This window comes from Lissotriton helveticus, chromosome 4_1, assembly GCF_964261635.1.
Source record: "Lissotriton helveticus chromosome 4_1, aLisHel1.1, whole genome shotgun sequence".
Classification (NCBI taxonomy): domain Eukaryota; kingdom Metazoa; phylum Chordata; class Amphibia; order Caudata; family Salamandridae; genus Lissotriton; species Lissotriton helveticus.
The window spans coordinates 1,139,280,862-1,139,306,343 of record NC_136063.1 but is presented as its reverse complement, the minus strand read 5'-3'; the positions used below and the strand labels follow the sequence as shown (position 1 = coordinate 1,139,306,343).

The 25,482-nt window shown below is 48.5% G+C and overlaps 3 pseudogenes; all 3 read left to right on the top strand.

Moving 5' to 3' along the window:
- Nucleotides 1–1,091, top strand: LOC144830005 (18S ribosomal RNA; annotated as a pseudogene).
- Nucleotides 1,092–7,749: 6,658 nt separating this feature from the next.
- On the top strand, nt 7,750–7,905 carry LOC144829810 (5.8S ribosomal RNA; annotated as a pseudogene).
- A 673-nt stretch (nt 7,906–8,578) lies between these two features.
- LOC144829697 (28S ribosomal RNA) lies at nt 8,579–9,875 on the top strand (annotated as a pseudogene).
- Nucleotides 9,876–25,482: the final 15,607 nt, after the last annotated feature.

The following is a 25,482-nucleotide window of genomic DNA, read 5'->3' as shown; positions in this document are numbered from 1 at the left end:
CTGGTTGATACTGCGAGTAGCATATGCTTGTCTCAAAGATTAAGCCATGCATGTGTAACTACACACGGCCGGTGTTGTGTAACTGCGAATGGCTCATTAAATTAGTTATGGTTCCTTTGATCGCTCCATCTGTTACTTGGATAACTGTGGTAATTCTAGAGCTAATACATGCCGACGAGCGCTAACCTCCCGGAATGCGTGCATTTATCAGACCAAGACCAATCCGGGCTTGCCCGGCCTCATTGGTGACTCTAGATAACCTCGGGCCGATCGCACGTCTCCATGACAGCGACAATACATTCAGATGTCTGCCCTATCAACTTTCTATGGTACTTTCTGTGCCTACCATGGTGACCACGGGTAACGGGGAATCAGGGTTCTATTCCAGAGAGGGAGCCTGAGAAACGGCTACCACATCCAAAGAAGGCAGCAGGTGCGCAAATTACCCACTCCTGACTCGGGGAGATAGTGCCGAAAAATAACAATACAGAACACTTTCGAGGCCCTGTAATTGGAAGGAGTACAATTTAAATCCTTTAACGAGGATCCATTGGAGGGCAAGTCTGGTGCCAGCAGCCATGGTAATTCTAGCTCCCATAGCGTATATTAAAGTTACTGCAGTTAAAAAGATCATAGCTGGATCTTGGGATCGAGCTGGTGGTCCGCTGCGAGGCGAGCTACTGCCTGTCCCAGCCCCTGCCTCTCGGTGCCCCCTTGATGCTCTTGACTGAGTGTCCTCGGGGTCCGAAGCGTTTACTTTGAAAAAATGTGAGTGTTCAAAGCAGGCTGGTCGCCTGAATACTTCAACTAGGAATAATGGAATAGGACTCGGGTTCTATTTTGTTGGTTTTCGGGACTGGGGCCATGATTAAGAGGGACGGCCTGGGGCATTCGTATTCTGCCGCTAGAGGTGAAATTCTTGGTCCGGCGCAAGACGAACCAAAGCGAAAGAATTTGCCAAAAATGTTTTCATTTATCAAGAACGAAAGTCGGCGTAGTTCCGACCATAAACAATCCTGTCTAGCGACCCGGCGGCGTTATTCCCATGACCCGCTGAGCAGTTTCCGGGAAACCAAAGTCTTTGGGTTCCAGCGGAAGTATGGTTGCAAAGCTGAAACTTCTAGGAATTGACGGAAGGACCCCACCAGGAGTGGAGCCTGCTGCTTAATTTGACTCAACGCAAGAAACCTCGCCCGGACATGGAAAGGACACGGGCCTTCGGTGGGCCTCTTTCACCGGGGAGGACCCGACCAATACGCAAGGGACCAGGGACAAGGGGTGGCCCCTGTCCCTCTCTGGGAGGGTCACAGCTGGAGCAGAGCTACGCGAGTCTGATGATAGAGACGACGCGGCTCGGCCAGGTCTAGGCTGTGTGTTGTAAATACTTTTTAACAAAGCTTTTAAATTGCCTACTTTGCACAAGAATACTTACTGTGCTCATTTGCACTTTATTTGCTCGCCAGGCACCCCGGTCCGTCACGGCAAGTGCCGCTTGAACGGAGGGTGCCCCAGGGGGTCAGAGCAGTTCTTTCCACTTCCGGCCTGGGGGCATTTCCGGCGCTACGCGCTCTAGTGGATCGCCGCTCATTGCTGTTAAAAGGCCTGGAGCAGAGCTACGCGAGTCTGATGATAGAGATCACGTGGCTCGGCCAGGTCTAGGCTGTGTGTTGTAAATAATTTTTAACAAAGCTTTTAAACTAAATCCAAAGATTGGAACAGCACCACTTGTATTATTAGTCCAAATGTCAATATTTCAATTAACGTCCTTATTGAGACGCTGAATCCTGGTATGTATTCAAAATATAATTTATTTTCTTAGGATTATCAACCAAAGCCAGCCGACGCGTTTCGTTCTGAAAAATCAGAACTTCTTCAGGGCTGTAATATCAAAACACATACAAAACATAATATGTAACAAACATGTAACCAATTATGTTTTTGACCAGCACATATATAACTCTACATATATAAACATACAGAACTATACAGAAATCATAAAAAATATACGTACAAGATACATAGAAAAAAGACCATATGTAAAAACATATATATATATGAACCCGATAGGTAGGAGATGATCATATTACATTAAAAACATCAAAAAAACTCCTTTTGAAACGGTTCATAATTCATTCTCGTAACCCTATCTGTGTTATAAATTCAAATGCCTATTTATCCAGCAATCTCAACCAAGATTCAGAACACATAATGGTATCTAAAGAGATTTCCCAATACTATATGCAGTTTGTAGATCACATTGACCTGGTAACATGTCTAAAAACAAAGAATATTGTGTAGGAGGGTAAGAAATCTTAGCTCTGTTCGTATTTATCAACATTAATTTAATTCACATATAATGTTAAAGAATCATATTATGGGCAAAGTCTGATGGTCATGCTCGCTTAGTTTGAAGTCTATTGTCGGACTACGACCCATCAGCTCAGGATGCTACCATACGTATCACCGGTGTTTTAATCGAGCGAAAAAATATAAGTGATCACCATAGTCTAGTTATAATGCACAAGGAGAAATGCCTGAGAGTCTATGAAAGCGAGAGCAAGGAAAATGGGAGGAACCTACCGATTGACGTTGTCGAATGTGAAGCGACAGTAATCCTCATGTTGTAATAATATAATATTTCGTTTCTATTAATTTTCGGACGCAGAGGAGCAAAATTATATCACCAAATCCAATCCATATGGCTAAATCAATTAGTATTCATCAAATGTTCACAGGCTAGATGGAGTAAGAAGTATATTAAATAACCTTAATCTACAAAACATGAATTAACACAAAAACCGCCTCTAACAAAATTCAAAAAGAGCATTAAACAATAATTAAGTCCAAGGAGTATTATATAAAAAGGAACACAGGCCCAACATACCTCAAGTATGTAATATCTATTCCCAAAAGGCAATATCAGTCGTGTCCTTATCAATATAACGGCAAAAGAATTCGGTCCAATTCTTGAATTATCATATGATTTAGTCTCCTGTTTGAGAAAATAAAAAACGGCGATGTTTGTCATAAGGAAAATGGGACAAAAAGCAACTATATAGTTATTTATTTGAGTTTGTTGAAAAACGACAGAAATAAAGTTCTGCCATATGCGTTATCTTAGTAAATCACCCGTGTTGATAGCGTTCGGTGTGTCAGGAGATATTTAGAAATGAGCAGTGCTGAATACCAAATACCCATTTGAAAAGACGTCGCAAGTGAAAGCCACAGACAGTGGGAAGTTATTATCGTGGCATATATAGTAAGGGTTAAGGTGTCCCGGGGTTTCTTACAGAAAAAGATATAATAAACGGAAATAATTGTCCTACCTCGGCGAGAGGTCGAATGTGCACAGACGCCGGTCGTATTAGGCAAAAACCTGAACCGGTAGTCGATAAAATACTGACCACGACCCACCTGACTCAAACCGGTCATGTGTACCTCCGGGTTGTACTTCGGTTCCAATAAAGAAGGCGCGTGAATAAACGCGGCCATCTTAAAACATGCATCTAGTATTATGCATCGCATCTATTATTCAGTCGGAACACTAATAATTCGTTTAACGTTATTTATTTGAACGTCTTGGATTATTCCTCCCTAGATTTGTCATGCCCTCTATATTCAGTATTATTAAAAAGGCGAAGGTAAACCAAACTCTAAATAGAGTCGAAAATAGTAAATGAGCAAAAAGGTGCATGATGAAACATAAATGAAATAACTATGAATGAAAATAAACAAATAAAGACAACGAAAATATATATGTGATATAAAATATAAAAAATAATAAAAAAATAAATATGGCTCCCATCCAGAACCTATATTTACGCAGTAATTGTCAGTCAATATCATTCGGATGGCGGAGGAGGGTCAAACCGATACTGTTCAAGGATATGTGTATCTAACCATTTATGACAACATGTCACAACAGTACATAAATAAACATTTCTTACACAGTGATATGTCTTGTAGTACTTGTGACGTGAGTTCATTCCTGTAATAATCTGTACAGATGTTATTCTAGGAAATAATGCATCTCATCATCTGTATTGTGTCCCATTTCTAAACAGCGCAAACAACATATCCTTTTAAACTGCCTACTTTGCACAAGAATACTTACTGCGCTCATTTGCACTTTATTTGCCCGCCCAGGCACCCCGGTCCGTCACGGCAAGTGCCGCTTGAACGGCGGGTGCCCCAGGGGGTCAGAGCAGTTCTTTCCACTTCTGGCCTGGGGCATTTCCGGTGCTACGCGCTCTAGTGGATCGCTGTACATTCACTATTTGAATCAATGCCAGAACGGAGGCGCAGCGGACACGCGCAGCGGGCGTGCCGAAGGCGCGTCTAAGGCAAGCCCGTCTGCGCCGGTTTGCGCCGAGACCGGGCCCAGGGCCATAATCCCTGCACAAAACCTACGAGGGATTGTGAGGCTTAGCTACTCCAGTCAAGCATTACGCCTAATTAGAACTAACACCGGCTGTCCCATAATAGCACACAGAAACCAAACTATGTCCAGTCTGCTCTCATACCTTCATTTTTTTCTCCTATTGAAGGATTGGCCACATCTAATTTACGGCTTAACAGACCAGAGATAAAGCTAAACATCACCAAGGCCGGACTAATCAACGCCAGGTCTATGGTTAAGCATTACATCCACATGGTGGAACTAATAGAAAGCCAAAACCTCGATCTTATATTCATTACAGAAACTTGGGAAGACGAGGCCTCAGACATAGATTTGGCTGTAGCTATCCCAGAGGGGTTTTCCATCTGTAGAGCGGACAGGACAGAGAAACGGGGGGGGGGTGGACTGGCAATTATATTTAGAGACAGGAGCTCAGATAAGGGCAATCTGGACTGTGAGACACTATCCTTCCAGATCAAGATTACAAACAACTATACCTTTAATGGCCTCCTAATATACAGGCCTCCCAGAGCCAAAACACCGCTGATCCATTTACTCAGTCCGTTCTTGGAATCCAGCGTGCAAGGCCCAGACTATACCATCTTGGGAGATTTTAATCTTCACTTAGAAAAGAGTTCTGACACAACGGTCAACCTTTAGAAAAGCTCTGGCCAACCTAGCCTTGGAACGGAGGGTCCTTCAAGATACTCACAGAGCGGGCCACACTCTCGACGGGATCTTTACTTCCTGTGGAGGCATAAAAAGAGTGGATACTTTGCAAGTCCCCTGGTCAGATCACAAGGTGATTATCTTCGCCTTGGAAGTGAATGAAGAGATTAGCAGACCCGCTGGTTTACCTAGGAGTGCCACATATCGGGATTGGTCGAGAACCAATACCCAGACTCTTCTAGATAAACTGCAGTCATCAAATCTCGAACTTGCCCCAGACAGCAATACAGCCAATGATCAAATCATGGATTGGATAAATGCTACAGTTAATGTTGCAGTCCCTCAAAGAAAAGTTACCTTCAAGAGGAGAACTCCTTCTCAACCATGTTTCTCGGAAGCTCTTAGGTAACAAAAGCAAAATTGCAGAAGAGCTGAGAAAAGATGGAGGACCAATTACGACTTAGGGCTAAAAGAAGATTATAAAGCCTCCTTGGTCACTTATAAAAAACTGATTAATGCAGAAAAAAGCAGTTATTTTACTCGAAAAATTAACGAGACAAAAAATTCCAGCAAAGCCCTTTTTGCCACAGTAATAAAACTAAAAAAAATAGATAACAATAACACTGTAGCAATGACTTCGGATTTTTGTAACACTCTGGGCAAATTCTTCGTCAATAAAGTATATTCGGTATATGATTCTTTTAAAAGAATCGATAAAGTTATACCTGCCTACTCAATTTCGGAGCCAAACAAGGAACCCTCGTTGATATCTCAGGGCCCATGGTTTCGTTTTGTGCCACCCTCAGCAGATCACATTCTGCAAATAGTGAAGACCACCAGATCAGGTAGCCCAATGGACCCCTGTCCACCTAAGGTGATGCAGCTTTTTCCAGAACTGTTGAGTAAACAACTAGAGAAGCTGTTCACACAAATACTAAAGTATGAAATTTTTCCAGACGTCAGGGGTCATCATTAAGTCCTACCCTTTTTAATTTATATGTAGCTCCCTTAGCAGGAATCATAAGGAAAAGTGGTTTTATTCCAGTTTCCTATGCCAACGACACCCAGATAGTGGTGTCCATCAGCAAGGATTCTAAAGAAACAGCGAATAAATTCAGATCATGTATGAACAACTGCCTGAAATTAAATGGGGACAAAAGTGAAGTACTGGTGCTAGGGGCTGATCCAAACATATGGTCCCCGGAGTGGTGGCCTGACAGCCTTGGCAACTGTCCAGCTCCAGTAAATAAGGTGAAAAACCTGGGTATGACGCTAGACATCAAACTTTCATTTGATGCTCAGGCCAGCAAACTGGCCTCATCAGTCTGGTACATACTGAAAATTATTAGAAAGCTTCTGCCTTACATCCCAGTAGACGCCCGGAAAACGGTGGTGACTGCCCTGGCCTAGTCAAGGTTTGATTATGGAAATGTCTTGTATGCTGGGGCCCAGGTCCAAATTCTAGCAAAACTACGTTTGCAGAATGCAGCCGCAAGGCTGGTGCTGGACATTCCCAAACATAAGCCAATTGCCCACTAACTAAAAACCTTTCATTGGCTCCCCATTCCCAAAAGAGTGCAGTTTAAATCACTCTGCCTGGCTTATAAGGCCCTTCACGGATCTGGCTCGCAGTTTTTAAAAAAACATCTTAAACTGTATGAGCCTTCCAGGCCTCTCAGATCAAGCCAGGCCAAACTAATCCAGGTTCCTAAACACAGATTGGCCGGATGGGGAGGGAGAAGCTTTCTACTACATGCAGCGAAGATTTGAAACCTTCTCCCAATTTCGATTAAAGATAGTCCTTCCCTGATCTCCTTTAGGAAAGCATTGAAAACATGGCTCTTTTCCGTCAGCTAGATTCCGTTCTGCCGACCCGGAGCTCTTGTATTTGTCATAGCGCCAAGACGCCCATGGGCATTCGCGCGCTCTATAAAATTATAAATCAAATCAAAACAGCTGTAGGTCCTCCTGAGATAGAATCCAAGCTCACCCGGCATGACCCCCGCAGTGGGGGGAAACCAAATGACAGTGCATCATCAGGCTGGTAACACCCCCACTCAAAAGGCCCTGCAGCTGCCTGGGCTCTCTGGTGCCCACGTCCCGTCTCCACCAGGATCCAGGCAACCAAGGAGTGGCACTTTTTGTGAGGCAGGGTGGACCTGGAAGAGAAGGGGCTGAGGGCCTGAGAGGGGACCCCGGCTCCTCTCGGTGGGAGGCGTGCAGGATGGGGAGCTGCCTGGCTCTTCCCTTCCGGCACCTCTGACCCGGGCTGGGGTGGGGTGGGCTGAAAAAAGCCAGCCCACCGGCATTGCTCGGGGTCGCCCGGGGACAGACAGCTGACGTGCAGGTGGGGTGACCCTCCCTCATTGCCAGGTACCCGGTTCAACCTGGTCTCAAGTGGCCGGGCTGAGGGCCTCCCGATTACTCCAGGAGGGACGGGTGGCTACGGGGCTGCCTGCTCCGGGAGCCCCCTCCCTCACCCGTGGGTGGGTGGGTAGTGGGGTCTCCCGGGTCGAGTGCCTGCTAATGTTTTTTTTCTCCCAACGGTGCAGTCTGACTCCCAGAGGCAAAGCTTTGAACGGGGCACCTGGGCTGTCTCGCCTCGCGGGCGGCGGATGGATGGCGTTGCCTTCCTCCTGCCTCTCCTGCAGCTAGGCAAACGTTTTTGAAATGTTGCCTGTGACTCTTGGCGGTGGATCACTCGGTTCGCACGTTGATTAAGAACGCAGCTAGCTGAAAGAGAATTAGTGTGAATTGCAGGGCACATTGATCATTGACACTTCGAACGCACCTTGCGGCCCTGGGTTTGTCCCGGGTATACGCCTGTCTGAGGGTTGCTCAATCGTCAATCGCCCAGGGGCTTCCCCGGGACGTGGCTAAGGCCGCTTCCCTTTGTCCCCCCACAAGGTCAGACCCCCCGATCGCCAGTGGCAGGGTCCCTCACCGGGTACTGCAGCTGAGGTACGCCACCGGTGTGCCTAGCCCTGAGAAGGGGTCTGGCAACCGGTCCACCCCGGGCCTGCCCCAGGGCGCCTGGCTGCGTGCCACGCCTGACTTTCTGTGGTATCGTGGTCGGTGGTCCAGGAGTTCTGGATCCACTCCGCGCGACCGGCAGCCGGGTCCTACCCGGCCCCCGCATGGTGCATTTCCTCTGTGACAGTGCGCCGCGACCGGCTCTAGGTCGGCTGGGAAGGCTTCAGGAGGGCAGGTGGCCCGCCACTCCGGCGGTGGGTGTTACAGCCCCCTGGCAGCAGCTTCACAGTGTCCGCGGGGCAGAGGGAGATTTGACAGGCTCGGCGCCCTCCCCCGGGCACCCGATCCTGGCCGCCCCTCGGGGCGTGCTCGGGGCGTGCCAGGGCAGTTGAACGGGGGACGGGGCCCCCTGCTTCCCGCACAACTGTTGACTGGGGCGGACTGTTCTCAGTCATGCCGCCGGGTGGGAAGGCCAACGCCGGGAGCCAGGTGTCTGCGGCGATGTCGGTTATCTACCCGACCCGTCTTGAAATACAGACCAAGGAGTCTAACACGCTTGTGAGTCAGAGGGCCGAGCTTAACCCTGTGGCACAATAAAGGTGAGGGCAGGCGCGCGCAGGCTGATGTGTGATCCTGCCGTGCTTGCAGCAGCGGACGCACCACCGGCCTGTCTCGCCCGCTCCGTCGGGAAGGTGGAGCATGAGCGTGCATGATAGGACCCGAAAGATGGTGAACTATGCCTGGGCAGGGCGAAGCCAGAGGAAACTCTGGTGGAGGTCCCTAGCGGTCCTGACATGCAAATTGGTCGTCCGACCAGGGTATAGGGGCGAAAGACTAATCGAACCATCGAGTAGCTGGTTCCCTCCAAAGTTTCCCTCAGGATTGCTGGTGCTCGGAGCCCTGAGTTTTATCTGGTAAAGCGAATGATTAGAGATCTGGGGGCCTAAGAGATCTCAACCTATTCTCAAACTTTAAATTGGTAAGAAGCCCGGCTCGCTGGCGTGGAGCCGGGCATGGAATGCGAGTGCCTAGTGGGCCACATTTGGTAAGCAGAACTGGCGCTGCGGGATGAACCGAATGCCGGGTTAAGGTGCCGATGCAGACGCTCATCAGACCCCAGAAAAGGTGTTGGTTGATATAGACAGCAGGACGGTGGCCATGGAAGTTGGAATCTGCTGGGGAGTGTGTAACAACAAACCTGCCGAATCAACTAGCTCTGAAAATGGATGGTGCTGGAGCTCAGGCCCATACCAGGCCATCGCCGGCGCTGAGAGCCATGGAGGCTAAGCCGCAACGAGTAGGAGGGCCGTTGCAGTGCGCACGGAAGCCCGGGGCGAGGGCCCGGCTGGAGCTGCCACAGGTGCAGATCTTGGTGGTAGTAGCAAATATTCAAACGAGAACTTTGAAGGCCGAAGTGGAGAAGGGTTCCATGTGAATAGCAGTTGAACATGGATCAGTTGGTCCTAAGAGATAGGCGAGCACCGTTCAGAAGGGAAGGGCGATGGCCTCGGTTGCCCTCGGCCTATCGAAAGGGAGTCAGGTTCAGATCCCCGAACCCGGAGTGGCGGAAACGGGCGCCCTTGCGCATCCAGTGTGGTAACGCAAACGATCCCGGAGAAGTCGGCGGGAGCCCCGGGGAGAGTTCTCTTTTCTTTGTGAAGGGCAGGGCGCCCTGAAATGGGTTCGTCCCGAGAGAGGGGCCCGAGCCTTGGAAAGCATTGCAGTTCTGGCCACGTCTGGTGAGCTCTCGCTGGTCCTTGAAAATCCGGGGGAGATCTTGCGCCGGGCCGTACCCATATCCGCAGCAGGTCTCCAAGGTGAACAGCCTCTGGCATTTTGGAACGATGTAGGTAAGGGAAGTTGGCAAGTCAGATCCGTAACTGCGGTGGGCGCCTCTCCCGGTGCCCCCTCCCCGGAGGCACGGGGCTGGCGTTCTGCCTCGGCCGGCACCTAGCAGCTGACTTAGAACTGGTGCGGACCAGGGGAATTCGAATGTTTAATTAAAGCAAAGCATTGCGAAGGCCCGAGGCGGGTGTTGACGTGATGTGATTTCTGCCCAGTGCTCTGAATGTCACAGTGAAGAAATTCAATGAAGTGCCGGTAAACGGTGGAAGTAACTATAGCAGCACCTGGGAAGGAATGTGTATAAATCTGAAAATCATTGAAAAGTTCAGTAAAACAACAGGATTAAAACTTTTTTTTAAAAATATCTTTATTTGATTTTTCAGTGCAAAACAAAAGAACAAGCATGTCATCATCACTCAGCACATCCCATCCCGGAGCCCTTCCACCTCCCCCCAGCACCCCGGATCCCCGTACATAAATAAGTAACACAGTCAATACGATCATTGTAGTCATTCCGCAACTCAGAAGGATAGAGTTATAGCCAGCAACCCATAACCCGCTCACCCCCCGCGTCCCAGCCACCTCAACCATATCAAAGACCGCCATCAAGCCCATGGTATCGACGCCACTTCCCCCATACTCTTCTGAACTTTTTGGGGCACCCTCTTACTTTATATGTGACCCTCTCCGCAGCCATATACAGATCCATGCCCCTGTACCACTCCTCCAGCTGCGGGCACCCTGGGGCTCCCCACTTCCTGGCCACATCCCTCTTAGCCACCACCAAAGCCAGTACTAAAAAGATTAATTGTGGGCGATTCACGTCAACTTCATTCGTCATTCCCAGGAGGACCAACTTAGGGTCGGACTGAAGAGCAATCTCCAGTACCACTCCCAATTCCCGGAGCACCTCACCCCAGAAAACCTGAATGTTCGGGCAGGACCAAATAGTGTGAAAGAAATCTCCCCTCTCAAAACCACATCTCAGACAACAGGGGTCAGGCACCCTCCCTATTCTATGTAATCTTGCCCTGTCAAAGTATGTGCTATGCAGCACTTTGAATTGTATAAGCCGGAGGCAAGATTTAATCACCGCTTTGCGTGGGTGCATTAAGACCGTCCCCCAGTCCACCTCGTCCATGGTCCCTATGTCCCTCTCCCAAACCTCCCGCAGCTTCACCAACCCGTTAGACATGTTATTCAGTAGGGTCCTATATGTGAGGGAAACCACCCTATGTGTGATCTGTTCCTGCAGTAGGCGGCCCTCCAGTGGAGCATATTCCGGGAGGGGACCTGGCAACGCCCTCCCTGCCAACGCCCTCCCTGCCCTCCAGGCATGCCTCAGCTGCGCGTATCTAAAAGACTGTATGTGACTAAGTCCATATTCCTTTCTCAGCTCAGCAAACGATTGCAGTTCCCCCCCTCTTCATCACATCTCCCAGTGTAGAAATACCTATTGCATCTCAGGCCAGAAAACCCTTCAACTTATGCAGTTCCTTGAGCCAGGCACACTTCCAAAAGGGAGTTTGACGTGTTGGTTTACCATCCCACCCCGTAGCCTTTGTCGCCGTCATCCACACCCCCAGAGTAACTCTCGTAGCCGGGAGCAGCCTATCTCTCCCTTTGCCCCCATATAAAAAGTGTATGCAGGTGTGCTTATCCATCGAGTAGCGTTCTAGGGCATAAGTGGGGTGATATGCCGGGGCATGTATCCATTCATTTATAGGCTTCAAGTGCTCAGCCCAATAATATGCTTCTATATTGGGCAGCGAAATACCCCCATCGTATTGATGCCCCTGCAGGGCAGACAGCGCCACCCGGGGCTGCCTCCCCAGCCACAGGAATGCGCGTAGTTCCGCGTGAATGTCACGAAAGACCTTCCTCTGGAGGGGGAAATACTCATTTTGGAAGGCGTACAAGAATCTAGGGAGCGAGATCATCTTAAACATGGCCACTCGGCCCGAGCGTCAGCGGGAGTAGCCTCCACCGCGTCGCATCATCCGTGAAATTGGTCAATATTCTCTTAATATTCTTGTCATAGGAGAGGGAACTGTCTGTAGTCACAAAGATCCCTAAATACGTAAAGCCCTCCCTAGTCGTCTGGAGTCTCTCCGGGAGAGCTGGCCAGCCGTCCCTCTCCCTGGGGTCATAAAGAACTGATTTGTGACAGTTTATCTGGTATCCTGCCCGAGCCCCATATCTGGCCAGTTCCTCAAACAGCGCAGGGATCATCGTGTCCGGGTGTGTAATATAAAGAAGGACATCATCCGCGTAGAGGGATATTTTCTCGTTTGTGGCTCCCGCCCTGCCCAGTCGAAACCCCGCGATCTCCTCATTTTGGCGAATTGCACATGCCAGTACCTCTATAGTCAAAGCAAACAATAACGGGGATAGAGGGCACCCCTGCCTGGTGCCCCGCCTGACCGGGAAGTCTGTGGATAATACTCCGTTCACCCTAACCCTTGCCCTGGGATCTGTATAGAGCAGGCTCACCCACTTCCTAAACTTAGGCCCAAACCCAAATCTAAGCAAAACCCCCTCCAAAAAGGGCCAGTGGACGGCGTCAAACGCCTTTTCTGCGTCAAGGGATAAAAAGAGATGAGGGTCTTCCCGTTCACAGACCTCAAGCAACCAGTTGTGCGTCCGCCTAAGGTTGTACCGAGTCGCTCTGTCAGGAAGAAAGCCCGTCTGGTCCAGGTAAACCAGTCCCGTGATAACTCCCCGAAGGCGAAGGGCCAAGATCATCGCGAGGAGCTTGACTTCCACGTTCAATAATGAGATGGGTCTGTAGGACACTCAGTCCTCCGGCGGTTTACCTTCCTTGTAAATGGGGACAATCGTGGCCCGTCGGAGATCTAACGGTAGCTCCCCCTCCTCATCCTCCTTAATTAGGATGTCCCTATTCGCGCACAGCGAATGCGCACAGCGAATATGCGCCGAAGTTGTGCCTAAGTTAAGCCCGTCTGTGCCCGTCCGCGCTGAGGACGGGCTGCAGGACGGGCTGTGCAGAGAGGAGACATCGTTGGGCAGCCAGGTAACATGGTTTTATGCCTATACGGATATAGTTGCACTTAAGTCTCCTTCCCTACCCTGTCACCATACCTTCCCCCCAGAAGCTTTTCTTCGTTCTCCGTTTTGCTGCTGCTACACTTGTGACATCGAGTCCCCTCCCCCTTATCCCCCTAAAGGGCAGTCACCGGCTAATAACCCCGCCACGCCCACCATCTATACGGAAAGGGGCTTTCTCATCAATGCCAGGTCATTGATTAAAAATAACATTGCGTTTCATGACTTTGTCACAGCCAGGAACCCTTCATGGGCCTTTATTACCGAAACTTGGGCGTCTGAATCGTCTGGTCCCGATCTCCTGTACGCTATCCCTGGGGGCTATGCGCTACATAGACTGGACAGATCAGGACGCAGGGGTGGAGGGCTGGCGATTCTTTATAAAGTTTCATCTGTTTGCCACATTAAAACTCTTTCTGCGCCATCAGACCTCTTTCAGGCTATTCACTTTTCTATATACTCCTCTCCCTCAGTGTCCTTTACCGGTCTCCTCATCTATAGACCCCCCGGCCCCAGATCCAGCTTTAGCCTCAATCTATTTAAAATCTTAGAGCCCTACTTTGGCAAACCCCACCTTACGGTTCTGGGGGATCTAAATTTTCACCTAGACGATCTTTGTTCTAAGGACACTTGTTCTTTGGTGGACCCCCTAGCCGCATGTGGCCTTCATCAGCTGGTAAATAGTTCTACCCACCAGGCTGGCCATATTCTTGATGGGGTGTTCTCCAACGACCCCAGACTTTCTGTGGGCCCCCCTATTCCCCTGGTCTGGTCAGACCATCTGTCGGTTCCTTTGGAACTTAAATCCCTTCCCTCCTCTTCACCACAACAGGGTTCTATTAACAAAGAACTCAAGCGGAACTATAGGGGTATCACAAATGAATCTCTGGCCCCCCTCATAGTGCAGACCACTATCTCTCCCACGAAGGATGCCAGTGATGCCGCACTGGAGCTTGACAATTCTATCTCCAGAGCAGTAGATCTTTTAGCCCCTGCCTCTCTGCGCTATTCAGCTAGGCGGAAACCTTCTGCCCCCTGGTTTACGGAGCCTCTTAGGCTTCTGAGGCAGGGATGTAGGAGGCAGGAGAGGCAATGGCGGAAAACCTGGAACTCCACAGATAGAGAAACACATAAGCTTTTGCTTGGAGAATACAAGACTAGGGTCATCAAAGAAAAGCAGGACTATTTCTCCAGGCTTACGTTGTCCCTCACCTCCTCTAGGGAATTATTCAAGATCTTTGATTCTTTGTGTTCTCTACAAATTCCCGACCCCATCATAGGTTCCCAAGAGCTGTGCGACAAGATCGCACAGTTCTTTCATACTAAAATCGCTGACATCTCTCTCACTTTGGAAGCACAGAGAGATCTAATGTGCTCCCATTCTTTCCCGACTCAACCTGTCTTAGAGTGCTGGGCGAAAGATCCCTCTAAGAACCTGACCAACTTTCCGCTTCTTACCCTCGATCAACTAGACTCTCTGTTACATAGGACAAAATCAGGTTCGCCACTGGACCCCTGCCCTCTGAAGGTCCTGAAGGATTGTAGGGAAACTCTGTTGCCCCCTCTCCTGGAGGTGATGAACCGGGCTATGACTCAGGGCCTATTCCCAGCACCCTGGAAAAAGGCCAGTCAAGCCGTTACTTAAAAAGCCTACTCTGGATCCGGAAACCCTTAAAAACTTCCGACCGATTTCTTTATTGCCTGTTCCAGCTAAAATGCTAGAGTCACATCTTAATCAGCATTTGACTGCTTTCCTCGATGCCTCTGGGTTCCTGGACCAGTCTCAGCATGGCTTCCGAAAATTCCACAGCACCGAGTCGGCGCTCACGGTAGTGATAGACAATATACGATCTAAGGTCGACCGAGGCCAGACCACTCTTTTGGTCCTACTCGACCTGACCACAGCCTTTGACACCCTGTCTCCCTCGACTTTAACAGCTCGTCTGAGGGAGATAGGGGTGGAGGGCCCAGCATTGAGTCTTTTGTCCTCTTTCCTCGACCAGAGAGAGCAGAGGGTCAAGCTAGGAGAGTTCCTCTCCCCTGCTAAGCCGGTGCAATGTGGGGTCCCACAGGGGTCGGCCTTGAGTCCGACCCTCTTTAACATTTACGTGGCCCCACTTGCCAGGCTAGTAAGATCACAGGGGATGGAGGTGGTGTCATACGCCGATGACACCCAGATAATGGTGTCCCTCTCCCACTCGGTGAGTACCTCCGCGCTCAGCTTCAGGAACTGCATGCAGGCAGTCTCCGAATGGATGATTTCAAATGCACTGAAGCTGAACGGAGAGAAAACCGAGGTCTTGATCTTCGGTACAGATCAAGACATATGGTCCAATGACTGGTGGCCTTCGTCTCTTGGAGCCTATCCCGTGCCGTCAAACTCCACCCGGAATCTTGGCGTGATCATCGACACTTTGCTGGCCATGACACAACAGGTGAATAGAACCGTATCCACCTGTTGGGGAGTTATTAGGGTTCTCAGGAAAATCACCCACTATCTCTCCCCTCAAGCCCGCAAACAGACCGTGGTCGCCTTAGTTGCATCACGGCTGGATTATTGCAACGCACTATATGCAGACACCAATAAAGGCCTTATCCAACACCTCCAGACCATCCAGAACGCAGCTGCCAGATTTGTCCTGGATGTCCCTAACACCGCCTCTGCTACTCTTGCCAGGAAGAGTCTCCACTGGCTTCCGATCCAGTCTAGGATTTCTTTTAAAATCCTATGCCTGGTCTTCAGTGCTCTATCCGGCGGTTGCTCTGAAGCTATAAGCTCCCTCCTGAGTCCCTATACCCCTAGTAGAAGCCTACGTTCTGCTAGTAAGAACCTTCTATCTGTCCCTCGGACAAACAAGGTCAGATGGGGCGGAAGGGCCTTTTCATCTGTGGCCCCCAAACTGTGGAACGCCCTTCCCCCTTAAAACCCAACCCTCTATGGCCCTTTTTAAGAAAGCCCTAAAGACGTGGTGTTTCACTAAGGCCTACCAGTAAGCATGCTCTCTGACCTTACACTTTATTTGCTTAGGCGCCTTGATGCCCGTTGGGCTAAGTAGCGCTATATAAATCTGGCTTCATTCATTCATTCATTCCTCCGCTGTATCTTCTAATATCCCTAGTAAATGACGGGACAGAAGGTCCGCTGTTTTCTTTAAAAATTCAGCTGGGAAGCCATTGGGGCCCGGGGATTTCCTTGCTCTGAGCCTTGACAATGCGTCCCTGACCTCGTCTACTGTAATGTCAGCTTCCAAGCTGCATTGATCCGCCTCCTCAAGGCCTGGGAGGTCTATAGAAGACATATATTGTAGCGCATCGTCCGTCGTCCCTAGGTCCCTGGCCTCATAGAAAGCGCCATAATATACCGCAAAAGTATCGTCCGTTTGCACCCAGTTCCCCAGACTGTCTTTCATTTTCTCTACCCACCTCGCGTCGTTCTCTCTCCTACTAAGCCAACAGCCTACCGGACTTATCCCCAACGTTATACAGGCGATGCAGTGTCGCCATGGCCTGTGCCTTCGCCTCACCCGTCACCAGGTGTCTGTACTGGCGTTGCACGTCCAACAATTGTCAGAGGGTACCCTCCCCAACTGGTGCTGTTGATCCAGGGCCAGGATCTGTGCTTCCAGCGCACGTGCTTCTTCCTCCGCTTTCCTCCTCTCTCCCGCTACCCTATTTTGGGCCCTGTCTCGCAGGACCGCCTTAAGGGCTTCCCAGAGCATCACCTGGGATGGTACTGAGCCTTCATTTTCCGCTATGTATACCTTCCCGTCAGCCCTAAGGCCACATACAATGTCAACGTTTTGCAGATCCCAGGCCGCTAAGCGCCATGTATCCGTTCTCGGCTTCCCCTGGCCTCCCCCGATTTCAGCTAATAGGGGAGAGTGGCCCGATATGCCCCTCGCTTGGTATTCTATCCGGTCAGTAGACTGCAGCACCCCTCTGGCCATAAAGATATAATCCAAACGAGAGTAAACCTTATGCGCCCCAGAAAAGAATGAGAACTCCACACCCTCCGGGTGCCGCCACCTCCACACATCAATAAGGCCCAACGTCGCCATTGTCCTCGCTAACAAAGCGGCAGTAAGGGGTCTGTCTCTCCCCCCGGTCTATCTCTGCCGGGGTCCATAACATCATTAAAATCTCCCCCAAGAACCTGAATCGTGTCTGAAGTGGTAAGTAGGATATCAGTGATGGCTCTCAATGTGCCTGCTTGCAGTGTAGGTGGTGCATATACCGAGAGGAACGTGTAGTCCCTCCTCCTCCAGCGCCCCCTCACTCCCACGTATGTCTCCTGCAGGTCCACCCATGTCTGTGAGATGTGAAATGGCAGGTGTTTCCTGAGTAGAATAGCTACCCCCCTGGAACCTGAGGTGAAGCCTGCATGTGCCAGCGTCTTGTATTGTCCTCTAGCGAGGAAATTACATTTAGTGCCCTGCAGATGTGTTTCTTGCAGTAATATCATGTCAGCTTTCATTCTCAACATAATTATGCACCAATCCCCGCTTAATCTTGCTGCCCAGGCCATTAACATTCCACGTTAAAACCTTAATTTCCCCTAAAGAGGGGTCCTCCCTAAGCAAGTTTGTCGTCATCCTATCCCGCATGACTGTGTGATTCGTCCAGTAGGAGCCATGTTGGGAGCCCACAGATGCAGAGTCACATGAGTGACTTGACATGCAATAAACTGTCCCCCCCCAACCCCCCCCCCCCACCCCCGGAAGAACCACAAACTAGTCTGGCCTCCTGTCCCAAATCCCAAAACTGGAAACAACTACCCCCCAGCCCCACTCCCCCCACCCCACCTCCTCCCCCCTTCGGTCCCATTCCCGCCAAGTAGTCACGTACAGGACTTTCCAGGAGGAGAGGGTCTGTCGCCCACCCTTGTAACCCCCTTAGGAACCCAACACCAATGCCTCCCTGGGGCCCTGAAACCCCGTTCTCAGCTTTCCACAAACACTAGGAAACAATGAACTTCCAAAAACAAAGAGTCAGAAAGAGAAAACAGGGAGGGGTATGCCAACTTGCGTGCTATCCGGCCACGAGCCTGCATCAGCAATGTCCTGAAAGTCCCAGCTTCACAAATGTGAATCTTGGAGATCGCCTGGGGATGCTGCAGCCCCACCATCCACCTCCTTCTCCATTTCATCGATTGCTACGACCAGAGGATGCATCGACGGAGTCCTCGCATTCTCATCCCCAGAAGAGTGTCCGCCAGTGTCCTCCTCCCCTTCGGACCCTACGTTCCTCGCCAAACAACTGAATCTTCTGCCGATCCGCCAGGCCCGGACTCCCGTCTGCCCTCCTGGTCTCGCCGAGGCGGGCGCTCCTCGAGCCATTGCCAGGCGTCCTCCGGATGGGTGAAAAAGTGCGCCTTCCCCTGAAACATAACTTTCAATTTAGCCGGGAAGAGGAGCATGTACTGCCGGTGCATGTCTCTGAGCTTCGCTTCGCCTTCACTTGGTTGAAGGAGCGACGTTGTTTCTGGACTTCCTGGCTGTAGTCCGGGAAGATCATGATGGTCGCATTCTCCAGCCGGATCTCCCCGAGTCTACTGGCTTCTCTCAGGATCGTGTCGCGATCCGCGAAATTCAGAAAACGGGCAATCACAGGCCTCCGGTGGCTTCGCCAGCAATGCACAATGCGCCCTCTCTATGATAAAGCAGTTGGAGAAGCGCGCCGTCAGGAAGGTCTTTAAGAGCCATGCGTGCAGAAAGGCCTCCATATTGTTCCCTTCGATTCCTTCCCTAAAGCCCACAAAGCGGAGGTTGTTGCGGCGGGCCCTGTTTTCCGCATCATCCACCTTCTACTGGAGGTTTTTGTGAGAGGCCTGGAGCTCCGCGACGTCCTTCCTGAGCCCCTGTATAACATCTTCCACCTCACCCAATCTATTCTCGGCAGTAGTCACCCTCTCCGTCAAGTTACGGAAGTCCTGGTGCAATAGAGTCACCTCCGATCCCACCTCGCCAATTTTAACTTCAAGGGCCGCTCGTGAAGCCTGGATGTCATCCCTAGATGCTTGGATGGCCCCCATCAGCAGAGCTGTGTCCGAGCGTGGGGGTTGAGTGTCAGCGTCCGTGACAGGAGGCCCCGTGGCATACCTATCCAGCGTCCCCTGCCTAGGGTTCCGGGCCGGCGCTTCCCTCTTCCCCATCCTGAGTGCCCAAGTGATAGCATCCGGTAGGACAGTCCACCGTCCTCCATGTTATCAGACACCAGCCACTGAGTACGGGCTCCCCGCCACACCATGCTCCCGACTCGCTGAAGCCGTCACAAGGTCAATGTGCAGGGGCAGTCTCCTCTTCGGTCACTGATAGCTATTCAGAGCGCCAGGTACCCTGTCCAAAGAAGCAACACTCAAGGCCAGGAGCGCCGGGTACACCTCCGGGGCAGTCCGGGCGCCGTACGCTCCCACTCACCGCCTTCCAGGGCCTCCAGGTCACGGTTCACAGTCCAGGTATAGGCCGCAGCCGGGTACTGCGTTTCCTGCCCCAGGCTATGCGCGAGCCCCTATGCCACCTCCAGCTGCCCCCCAGGGCTCCAGGGCCTCACGGAGCATCACCGCAGTTGAGTACTCCTGGGGCCCGGCCTCCCTTCCACCGTCGCCAGTCCCAGGGAGTTCGTAGGCCTCACGTTGACCATGGGCCCCCAGGCCGTGCGGCCCCTACTCACCGGTCTCGCGTCTCCAGGGCCCGCCGACCCAAGGCTGCCACGGCGGGTCAAACTGGCCACTGTCCCCGCTCCACTCACTTGCGGACTCCTCCAGGCCCAGTCGGAGGTCACCACTACTGGCCTCGTCCCCACCTCTCCAGGCCGCTTTCTCGACCCGGGCGCTTCCTTTTTCTGAGCCGGGGGTCAGCCGCTGGGTAGGGCGCCGTCCTCTCGGGCCGCTACACAGGTCCTGCGCAGGACCAAGGCAGGGATTCCGGTGCCACTCGCATGTCTCACAGGGGGCCCATTTGATCCCGGCCTCCACGTCGTGCTCCCACTCGTCACCCGGGCCGCGCCGTCTCTCCGTCAGGCAGTTCCGGGCACTCCCGCCCCGCACCACCGGAGGGTCCACTCGTGTGCCGGCTCCGCAGAAGGCTCTGAGCCCGGCCGCTCACTCCGCTCACCGCCGAGCTCCACAGCGGGTCCGTTGCAAGAGCGCCCGCGGCGTTTCAGTAGCAGGCGGGCGCCATTTTATTCCCTCTCATTTCCCGCGCCGGAATAGTCAGCAGCTGCCAGGACCGCCGCTAGAGCACCGCACACCGCGTTTCCCTCCCCTCAAGCGCACAGGGTCATCAGGCTGCGCTGGGAGTCGAAAACGGGACCTTCGGGCGCGGTTAGCTCGTCGGATCAAAGTCAGCTCTCTGGAGCTACCGGGAGACTCGACCTAGTCGGCCATGTTGTTGGCCACGCCCCCCCTCTTCTAACAGGATTAAAACTTAATGTGAAAAAGACACATGGGTTTTATATCAGTCACCATAAAGATAAAATCCTGATTAAAAACTGTAAACCATGGCAGTTTGAAAAAGAAATATTGAAAACATTCATCCAGGAGAAAGTGAGGTATACCTCGCATTGAACTTTGATCCACACACTGGCCATACAAGCAACAACAAAATTAATGAGGTTCTTGTCAATTGGACTCAAAAACTTGATAATCTACCACTTGAGCCCACAGAAAATAGACATTTTGTGTCAGTACTTGGTCCCTAAACTATCATTCAAATTGGAAATGACAGGAACAGAAACTAAAACTTTAAATGTTCTGGATCAAACAATAAAAAAGTATGTCATACATTTTCTTCACCTTCCTGCATACACATGGGATGGTCTCCTATATCCGAAAAGATCATTTGGGGGCCTCAGTATACCAAAACTATGTACACAAATTGGTCTCAATAAAGTCAATAATTTATTGTATCTCAGGGCAGCTCCAGATCTATACATAGCTCATTCATTCATGTATGCAGGAGAGGAAATAAATGAAAAAATTGGTAACATCATCAAAATGCACAAACTCAACATTTTAGATAGTAGGTTTCTGAGTTATGGTTTGAATTTGTTAGCAACATATGATTGGAGAAAAGAAGAATTTGAGACATGGGCAAATTTCCCTGTCCAAGGTGATGGTATAAAATACTTAGCAATTAATCCAACCTCAAACTTCTGGATCAGCAAGCATACCAAAATGAAAGAAAATCAGTACATAGCTGTGCTGATGTTAAGAGCAAATGTTTTATATACTAGAGAAACCATCACTGGGGGAAGAAATCGTACATTTGCTACATGTAGGTATTGTAATGATGTTTGCGAAACAATTTCACATATTTCAGGCGCATGTCCTAAAACCAGGGACATTAGGAATTGCTCATTGATAGAGCAAAAAGATGTGGTCGGATGGCATATAGGGAACCTCATGTTAAGAATAATCAAGGTGAACTACGAAAACCAGATGTAGTGTTTACCAAAAATGGTACAGCTGTAGTGATTGATGTTTCAATTTGTTATGAAACTCACAGAATTCGCTTGAATTAGCGTTTGAGAGTAAAGTGAAATACTATCAGGATCTGTCACAGCAAATCATAGATCTCACCAAATGCAACACTGTAAAATGTCATGACTTTATCGTTGGATGTTGTGGTATTTTGCCTCAATGTAATGATGTTGTTCTGGCTGATTTAGGTCTGCAAATGTCATTCCCATTCAAGAAAAATGTTTGCCTGACTACTTTAATGTAATATACAATAGGGAAACCACTAATCCCCTTGTAACTGGGTATAATCAATCACAAAATGCAAATGTCCCACGAGGAATCATTCGAATATTATTTCTTATTTTAAATAGTGTCACAGAAGTGAACATAATTTCTCACAGTCAGGGAATTTCTAAAAACACAGTGTTATACAAAAGAATTCTTTAATCCAGTTTTTTTGAGGCAAATATTCAATTCAACAAGTACGGCAACTCAAATACTACTGATAATATCTATTTGCTCTACAGTAGTAATCCAACACCTTTTGCTTTTATATACATATGGATGACAAACATCATATATTAGAGTTAAACAGAACCTTTCATATTGCTTTCATTATGCCTATTAAGAACATAAATATAAACAAAAAGGTGCAAGAGTGTCGACGTTTCAGTCTCCTAATGGTCTAGAAGATCCCCAAGACCATCTTCAGGATGGTGTAGTTGCACAGTCAATCTAATGCAATGAAAACATAAAAATACATATAACATCCCTGAGTTCAAAGGTATCGTCTGCTCAACACTCAAAAAGCACACCAGGATTAGTCATCTATAGTGTATCTAACAAGGAATACATAAATAAATAAAGTGCCAACGCACACCAATGTGCATACTCTTAAACCTACTAAGTGTCACACCCGTTAGTGCCACCAAAATCTCAGATCTAGAAAGATATTAGGGTGTAGTGAACAACGTCACCATCAGTGAACATTAGTACTGCTGTCTCAACAAACATTTAAAAATAACCTAGTCACTTACAAAACTAGCAGGAAACTCCTTCTCACCTTTCAGTTAGACTCTGGATCTACAAAAAATCAATGATAATGCAAACACATCACTATCAATTTCAGCCCAGTTCTCATCCGATTGCACCCAATATTGTGGCACCAAGCATGATACTCACAAATAAGCCGTATGAATTAATCAAACGGTGGCCTAGAAATAAATAAATAAATCAACCGTCAACATCAGTACTGACCTCGTTAGACCTTCACAAACCACAAGAAAACACACATGAACAAATCCATTTTCAAGCCATGTAAACTTACATGTTCAAGACTGGCGTCGCTCAGTTTCTTTACCCGACTCACAGGACCGAATGCGGTGTCAACCTCAGGCCGACCTATAACTCTTAACGTAAGACGACGTCAGAGGCGTCGTGTCCATGGGGGCCATTTTGAGTGAGTATACGTATTAGGGAATGCAAGCAATGTGTATACTGTCATTAATAGAACATCTTGCACCAATAGTCATTCAGAATTCTGCAAACTTCTAAAGGTATACATTAACAATCCTCCAAATTTTTATGACAACGGATTCATATATGTCCACGTTATAACTCTAAACGGGGGCACGGAGTACGTCCGAACATTTGATTATATTCAGGTCCCATCGTAGACAAAATGTAAAATATGTCTGTCTCGAAGGGACCGCCCAAAATTTATATTCTATTCTCTTCATGGAACTCATACCTATTTCCTCATTAGTCCATAATTCAGTTGGTTAAGAAGTCCATATTACATTGGGTTAAGCAGTCACCCTTAGCGGCAGCCATCTTGCGTGTATCTAGCACAGAGTAAAAGATAACACGGTAATAAAATACCTGTGTAACCTCATTGCGGTCCTTAGAAAAGAAGACATAAAGGAACCACTATCCTCCAAATAAGGTCATGAGTGTAATACTACACACAGTGTATATAAATGCCATCATTTACACATTCCCACCATCCATGTGTGCTGTTAACATTCTCTAGTCATCCACTCCATAAACTACAGAGTTGCTAGTGTATGCCATTCAATAAACGAATTCAATCCCTTTTCAACAGTTTTGCACAACCAAAGCCATCTGTTTTTCTTAAGTGTGAGCAGCCGATCGACATTATGTTGTCTCTTTGAACTTTTTACAGTTTCTAACACAAACCATTTCATATAAGATGCAGTAAGTGACTTTTGTAGATAGTGCTCAACCAATGGTGCAGTTGTTACATTACAGCGTATTCTTGACTGATGCTGCATAGTACGTTTCTTAACCTCTTGTGTGGTCTTTCCAATATAGAATGGAGAACAGGGATATTGTATGCAATAAATGACATTCTTTGTTAAACAATTTGAATGTTGTAGTAGTTTCCATTCCTTTCCATTTAAGGTACATGGTTTTGTTACACTTGTGGTTGCGCAAGCTGCAAAATTCCTGCAAGGGTAATGGGCCCATTACCGGCATTAAACCCCACATGTTTAGAATTGTGACTGGGATTTGTTCATTGTAAGCACTAACCAGAATGTGGTTCTACTTTCTGAATGAGATGCCAATTTTTTTAAATTATCTTTTTGATTATATTCGACTCCGTTCCGAATGTAGTCACACAAGTAATTAAATCATGTTGATTGTCTTGATGTATTTTTTGATCATCTTTGACAATAGCGCTTCTCGGTCGTAATACCATGCGCGTTTCATTGCATGCTTCACTAGTCTATACGGGTAACTCCTCATCACCAACTTAGATTGCAACACTCTGGCTTCTTTAAAATAATCTTCCCTTTTTGTACAGTTGCGTTTAATATGCAAAAACTGCCCAAAAGGGAGATTATCCCTCAAATTGCGTGGCTGATGGCTGTTGTACTTTAACAACGTATTCCTCGCCATAGGTTTAGTGTAGAGGCTCATAGCTAGATTCCCTCCATCATTCCAGATAGTTAAATCTCGAAAACTGATGGAACATTGATTACTTTCAATAGTGAATTGTAAATTCATATCTTGCTGGTTCAACCATAAATGAAAACTCTGTCAATTAGCCTGAGTGCCTTCCCATATTAGGCATACATCATCGCTGTATCTCAAGTAATTCTTTATGTGGGAACTAAAGGGATTGTTGTTGTAAATCACCTTTTCTTCAAAAGAAGCTACGAACAGATTGGCTATAAAATAGCACCCATAGCCACACCTTTCATTTGGCCATTAAACTCTCCGTTGAACATAAAGTAATTTTGTTCACGGGCAATCTTAGCGCAGTCTACAATGAAGTCAGTGGGAACCTGATATGGGCGTATTCTCTCATTCAAAACTACCCTAATGACTTTGAGCATACCATGGAGTATGCTTGTATACAAGCTCTCTATGTCCATTGTCACAAGAATGTTATTTAGTCATAAGGTTCGCCTTCAAGTTTCGTGATGATATCCCTACTATCCTTGGTAGAAGATCGTGTTAGGGGGACAAAGGGTTTTTAAAAATAATCAACATATTCAGCCAAAGGTTGTAAAACTGACTGACAGCCTGCAACAATGGGCCTGCCAGCGGGATGTAAGCTGTCCTTATGTATTTTTGGTGGCATATAAAACGCCGGAATCATATAATCTTTTTCATTTAGGTAGTCAAATTCCTTCTTACTAAGCCATAACCTTTCCAGACCTTGAGTAGTGAGGTATAGAATTTATTTTCTGCTCCTCACCGTGGGATCTCTGGGTAATTTCACATTGTGTACTGGGTTATTCAGCTGTCTTAGCACTTCCAGATCATATTCTGTCTTATCTTGTATGATGATACTACCACCCTTGTCTGCCGGTTTGACACTTAAGTCATCACGGCTGGCGAGGGCTCTCAAAGTAAGTTGTTCCTCTTTGGAGAAATTGTACTTAACATACTTCCTTTCTTGGAAAATCTGCTCTACCTCAGTCACAACCACATTCTCGAAGGTGATGAGTTCTTTAGGCATTAGGTTAGTTGCCGGAAAGAACGTAGAAGGGCACTTCAGTCCACTAACATTACTTTGTGTATTAAGTGGGTTTTTACTGAA